Below are 7,125 nucleotides of genomic sequence, written 5' to 3'. Positions count from 1 at the left end.
GGCTTCAGAACCGTCCATCCCCTGGCCCCCTCCTACCTCACCTCCCTTCTCTCCCCTCCAGCCCACCCCTAACCTCTGCCCCTAACCTCCTCACTGGGCCTCCTTCTCCCCCGCCCTCGTCCTCCCGCTGACCCGGAACGCCCTCCCTCCTCACCTCCGCCAAACTCACTCTCTTCCCCTCTTCCAAGCCCTCCTGAGAGCTCACCTCCTCCAGGAGGCCTTCCCACACTGAGCCCCCCTTTCCCTCTGCTCCCCTCCCCCCCCCCCACCCTCTTATCCTCCCCCTTCCTTCAGCACTGTGCTCAGTCGTATATATTATTTATTACCCTATTTATTTTTTAAATGAGGTGTACATCCCCTTGATTCTATTTACCTTGGTTTGTTCTGTTCTGTTTTGTTTTGCCGTCTGTCTCCCCCGTTAAGACTGCGAGCCCGTCGTTGGGCAAGGATGGTCTCTATCTGCTGCCGAATGGTCCATTCCGAGCGCTTAGGACAGTGCTCTGCACATAGTAAGCGCTCAATAAATACGATTGAATGAATGAGTTCCCACAGTCCCCCTCAACACACCCAGCCACACGTGCACAAACGCAGGCACACCCCCTTGCGCGCATTCCCACGTGCCCCCACAAGGGACCACACACACGCGCGTACGCACGCCCCCCCCCCCCCCAGCCCCCATCAGCACACACGAACACACGTGCACAAACGCAAGCACACCCCCTTGCGCGCATTCCCACGTGCCCGGTTAAACAGACACACCTACACAAGCGCACGCACCCCCCCGGCACACATTCCCACGGCCCCCATAAGCACACAAACACGCACACCCCCTCGCACACATTCCCACGTGCCCCATAAAGACACAAGCGGGCACACACCATCCCCTCTCCCCTCCCGAGCCATGCACACAACACCCCGAGCGATCCAAAGCTCTGCCACTGGTCAGCTGTGTGACTGTGGGCAAGTCACTTCACTTCTCTGGGCCTCAGTTACCACATCTGTGAAATGGGGATGAAGACTGTGAGCCTCACGTGGGACAGCCCTATCACCCTGTATCTCCCCCAGTGCTTAGAACAGTACTCTGCACAGAGTAAGCGCTTACCAAATACCATTATTTGTCATCATCATTATTATTATTATTATTATTCCACTATTTCTGAGCCGTGTCCGTGTCGACGGAGGATGGGTAGTCCGCACTTCCCGGGGAAAGGAACTTCTTCCCAATCCCGGTTTCCTCCCGCCCCGCGGGTGGCTGGACAAGGGGGGGTCAATGGTGGCCGCAACTTCAGGCTGAAAATGGTCTTCAGCCGGGGAAGGGATGGGAAGATCGGCTGCAGGCCCCGGGGGAAGGCATCCATCCCGCCTCTCGGCTCTCTGTCTGTCCATCTGATAATAATGTTGGTATTTGTTAAGCGCTTACTATGTGCAGAGCGCTGTTCTAAGCGCTGGGGCAGATACAGGGTCATCAGGTTGTGCCACGTGAGGTTCACGGTTAATCCCCATTTTACAGATGAGGGAACTGAGGCCCAGAGAAGTTAAGTGACTCACCCACAGTCACACAGCTGACAAGTGGCAGAGCCGGGAGTCGAACCCGTGACCCCTGACTCCGAAGCCCAGGCTCTTTCCACTGAGCCACGCTGCTTCCGTCTAGGCTGTAAACTCGTTTGGTTCTTTTTTTTTTCATGGCATTTGTTAAGCGCTTACTATGTACAGAGTACTGTTCTAATCGCTGGGGGAGATGATACAGGGTAATAGGGCTGTCCCACATGAGGCTCACACCCTTCTAAGAGCTGGGATGGATAGAGGGTCATAATAATAACGATGGCATTCATTAAGCCCTTACTATGTGCAAAGCACTCTTCTAAGCCCTGGGGTAGGTAGATAAAGGGTAATCAGGGGGTCCCACAGTGGGGCTCACAGGCTTCAGCCCCATTTCACAGGTGAGGGAACTGAGGCCCAGAGAAGCGAAGCGACTTGCCCGAGGTCACACAGCTGACAGGGGGCCGAAGCGGGATTAGAACCCACGACCTCCGACTCCCAAGCCCCCCGTTCTTCTCTCGTTGTGGGCAAGGAACGGGCCTAAGGGCTCTGCTCTATTGGGCTTCGCCAAACGCTCACTAGAGAAGCAGCGCGGCTTAGTGGCAAGAGCCCGGGCTTGGGAGGCAGAGGGGGTGGGTTCTAATCCCGGCTCCGCCACTTGTCTCCTGGGTGACCTTGGGCAAGTCACTTCGCTTCTCTGGGCCTCAGTGACCTCATCTGTAAAGAGGGGGATTAAAAAATGGGAGCCCCCAGGTGGGACAATCTGATTACCCTGTATCTACCCCAGTGCTTAGAACAGTGCTCTGCACATAGTAAACCCTTAACAAATACCATAATTATTATTATCATTATTATTATTATTACAATGATGTGTCCAGAGGAGGGGCTCAGTGAGTACCACTGATGGATGGACTGTGCGTTGGCCAAGGTCATCTCCCCTGGGGTTGGATGGGAGGATGCGGCCGGCCGGTTCCCCTGTCCTCCCAACAGCCGTGCAAGCTGAGTCTCTCCGTCTCTCGTGCTGAGCCCTCTGCGGAGCCCTCTGCAGAGCAGGAAATCCCCTCCCAGGCTGGGAATCCCAGAGGAGGAGAAGGCTTTGGGGGGCGCCTAGGAGGAGATTTGTAGACTGGACAGCCAGCCTCACAACTCGGGTAGGTACAGACTGATTCACGCACTTTGTCCGTTTTCCATATTTTCCCCACTTCCAGTTGCTTCTCTATTTTTCCTGCTGTTCCTACGTTAGTCACACAGCTCGTGTCGGTGGATCTTGAGGTCCTCGAGGGCAAGCGCGGTGTCTTTTACTTTTCGTTGTTTCCCCTTAAGCCGAATACAGCGCTCTGCGTATTGTAGCGCCCGGACCAGCTCAGAGTAAGCGTTCAGTAAAGTATTCTGAGCACAGTAATAATTTTGTGGCGTTTGTGAAGCGCTTACCATGTGCTAAGCACTCTAGTGGATGCAAGGTAATGAGGTGAGGCACGGACCCTGTCCCAAGCGAGACTCCTGATCTAAGGGGGAGAGAGAGAAGGCATTGAATTCCCATTTTGCAGACGAGGAACCTGAGATAAAGAGAGGTGAAGTGACCTAATAATAATACTAATAATTATGGGCTTTGTTAAGCGCTTACTGTGTGCCAGGCACTGCACTAAACGCTGGGGCGGATGCAAGCCAATCGGGTTGGGTCCAGTCACCGTCATTCATTCCTTCATTCATTCAATCGTATTTATTGAGCACTTGTTCTGAGCAGAGCACTGTACTGAACGCTGGGGTGGATGCCCACAAAGCAGACTGGACGCAGTCCCCGTCATTCATTTATTCAGCCGTATTTCTTGAGCTCTTACCGTGTGCAGGACACTCGGCTAAGCGCTGGGGTGGATATAAAGCAAATCGGGTTGGAAACGGTCCCCGTCATTCATTCGTTCATTTGATAGTATTTATTGAGCGCTTACTCTGTGCAGAGCACTGTACTAAGCTCTTGGGACAGTACACTATAACACCAAACACATTCTCTGCCCACAACGAGCTCACAGTCTAGTGGGGGAGACAGACAGTATAAATGAATAAACGGATAAATAAATTAGAGCTATATGCAGCTCTATGCATATGTGCCATGGGGAAAGGAGAGAGGAAAAATGAAGGAGCTGCTCGCTGTAGGTGCAAGAATGGGAAAACCAGATCAATCAATTATGAGAAGCATAGGTTCTAATCCTAATGCTGCCACGTCTGCTGGGTGACCTTGGACAAGTCATTTCACTTCTCCGTGCCTCAGTGACCTCATCTGGAAAATGGGGATTGAGACCGTGAGCCCCTTGTGGGACAGGGTCTGTGTCCCACCTGACTTTCTCGCCTCCACCCCAGCGCTTAGTAGAGTGTCCGGCACATAGCAAGAGCTTAACAAATATCATAATTAAGATAATTATTTTTAATCAGCCGAGGGCACCCTCAGGGATGCCCACGGTCAGCGAGGCGCCGGCAGGGCATTAACGTTCAGATCCAGCTGGGGCGGCCCGGGCTTATGGTGGCGTCTGAGCTCCGGTATGTCTTTGAGACCCGGATCCGGGACCGAGGAGCTTCTCGGTCTGAGCATGGGGGCGAATTGGGGCCGAGCGTCCGGGGGACGGGCAGGGGCCAAAGAGAGAGGAGAGATGGAGGAGAGAAGAAAAGCGGGGAAGAGCTCGGGGAAGCGAGGTCTGGGTGAGCAATGGCAAAGGCGAGGGCATCTGCCATCCGCTTCCACCCAAGTCCTGTGCTCCCTGTCCTGTGGCTTTGGAAGCCCTGGGAAGAGCGGACTGGAAATGGAGCTGTGTGGCAGGGAAATGAAAGGGACTGGGAATTCATTCATTCATTCAATAGTATTTACTGAGCGCTTACTATGTGCAGAGCACTGTACTAAGCGCTTGGAATGAACAAGTCGGCCACAGATAGAGGCGGTCCCTGCCCTTTGACGGGCTCACGGTCTGATCGGGGGAGACGGACGGACGAGAACGATGGCGATAAATGGGGTCGAGGGGAAGAACGTCCCGTAAAAGCAATGGCGACTAAATAGAATCGAGGCGATGTACATTTCATTAACAAAATAAGTAGGGTAATGAAAATATATACAGTTGAGCAGACGAGTGCGGTGCTGAGGGGATGGGAAGGGAGAGGGGGAGGAGCAGAGGGAGATGGGGGGAAAAGAGGGTTAAGCTGCGGAGAGGTGAAGGGGGGGGGGGGGGAGGTAGAGGGAGTAGAGGGAGAAGGGAAGGCGGGAGTAAGCTCAAAAAAGGACTAGTTGGGGAGGTCTCGCTTATGGTTTAAGAGCATGGGCTGGCCTCTGGTTGGGGTAGGACTTGGGGTGGGTTTGGATTTTGGGAGGATCACTGCGGAGGGAGAATCATTGAGGAGGGAGAGCATGAGTGGAGAGCCAGCCTGGGAAGAGCAGAGGGAGGGCCGGAAAGGCAAGGGAAAAGAAACTGGTATTCTCCGGGGTAACCGACAGCTGGCAGAGACAGGGAGATGTGCTGGTCAGTTACGGCCGGCGGCCCCGTCCGTCCGACAGTCGGGTCCACCGTTACTGCCTGCTAGACGTCTAGACTTGTGTTCCTCGATAGAAGCGTCTCCCGCTTCTGCCCCCATCACATCATACAGATGAAGGTAGAATGCACAGGATTTGGTGACGCTCGCTATGTGGGTTGCAGGAGGAAGATGAGTTGAGGAGAATGACAGAGTCAAGGGCTTGTAAGACGGAAGGGAAAGCGGTGTTGTCTACCGTGGTCGGAAAGTCGGGGGGGGAAGACGAGGTCTGGGTGGGAAGATGAGGAGTTCTGTGTTGGATATATTTAGTTTGTGATGTCAGCGGGAGAGGCACATAGAGATGTCCCGCAGGCAGAAAGAAATGCAAGACTGCAGAGAAGGAGAGAGATCCGGGCTAGAGAGGTAGATTTGGGAATCATCATTGTAGTATCCGTGGTAAGTTGAAGCTGTAGGAGCGAATGGGTTTTCTAAGGGAGTGAGTGAAGTAGAATGGCTTTGTGGAAGGAGCCCGGGCTTGGGAATCAGAGGACGTGGGTTCTGATCCCAGCTCCGCCACTTGTCTGCTGTGTGACTTTGGGCAAACAACTTAACTTCTCTGTGCCTCAGTGACCTCATCTGTAAAAGGGGGATTAAGACCGTGAGCCCCACGTGGGACAACCCGATTGCCTTGTGTCTACCCCGGAGGTAAGAGTAGTGCTCGGCACATAGTAGCGTGGCTCAGTGGAAAGAGCACGGGCTTTGGAGTCAGGGCTCATGAGTTCGAATCCCAGCTCTGCCACTTGTCGGCTGTGTGACCGTGGGCAAGTCACTTAACTTCTCTGGGCCTCAGTTCCCTCATCTGTAAAATGGGGATTAAGACTGTGAGCCCCACGTGGGACAACCTGATTCCCCTATGTCTACCCCAGCGCTTAGAACAGTGCTCGGCACATAGTAAGCGCTTAACAAATACCAACATAGTAAGCACTTAACCGATATCATAATTATTATTACATGATTATTATTAGATGGAGAATAGAAGAGGACCCGGCACATTTAGGGTCCCCACAGTTAGGGGGTGGGAGGCAGAGGAGCAGCCTGTGAAAGAGACCAAAAATGAACGGCCCGAGAAATAGGAGAAGAACTAGAAGAGGACAGTGTCAGTGAAGGTTAGATAATATTTCCAGGAAAAGGGGGTTTTCTACATGATTGAAGGCACTGAAAGGCTGAGGAGGATTAAGATGGGTAGCGGTCATTTTATATGGCAAGAAAGAGGTCATCGATGACCATTTCTGTGGAGTGAAGGGGGCTGAAGCCAGATCGTACAGAGTTGGGGAGAGAATTGGAAGAGAGGAAATGGAAGCAGCAGGGTTAGGCAATTCACTCGAGGATTTTGGAGAGGAATGGCAGGAGGGGGCTAGTGTGATAACTGGAGGAAGCCATGGGGTGAATGGTGTTTTTGTTTTTGTTTTTAAGCTAGAGGAGACATGGACATTTTTAAAAGCAAAGGAGAAGAAGCCTCCAGAAAGTGAGTGGTTTGAAGATGGAGGTCAGGGAGGGAAGAAAGGAAGACATGTTTTGATAAGGTGAGACGGGAGGGGACCGGAGGCATGGGCCCTCGGAGGGGTGGATTTTGAGAGTAGGTGGAAGAGCTCCTCAAGATACTGCTGGTAAGAATGAGACAGTTCAAGTGAGGGCAAGAGGAGGAAAGGACTGGAGAGGAACAGGGGAGATTTCAGGAGAGTGTTGAGGGTGCGAATTTGTGTGTCAAGAAACGATAGGTTGCGTAAGGAGTCCTAATGGGGCAAGATGACTTTGGAAACTCGAGGCGGTCAAAAGATTGGAAGTCTCTGTAAGGGAGCGTGATGGATTTCCAGGGAGGGCTTGTGTGTGGGGGAGAGAAGGCAGGCCATGAGGTCATGATCGGAGAACGGAATTTCAGAGTTGGGGAGGTTGGAGATCAGACAGTAGCTAGGCATGATGAGATGAAGTGTGTGTTCCAATCAATCTCTGTACCAAATGCTTTGGAAAGTACAGTGGAGTAAAGTTGTGTTTCTGTGTTTCAAAGAACTTTGTCTCCTGAGAATGACAGGCTGACAC

Source organism: Ornithorhynchus anatinus, chromosome 9, assembly GCF_004115215.2.
Source record: "Ornithorhynchus anatinus isolate Pmale09 chromosome 9, mOrnAna1.pri.v4, whole genome shotgun sequence".
Classification (NCBI taxonomy): Eukaryota; Metazoa; Chordata; class Mammalia; order Monotremata; family Ornithorhynchidae; genus Ornithorhynchus; species Ornithorhynchus anatinus.
Note: the sequence above shows the minus strand (reverse complement) of the source record.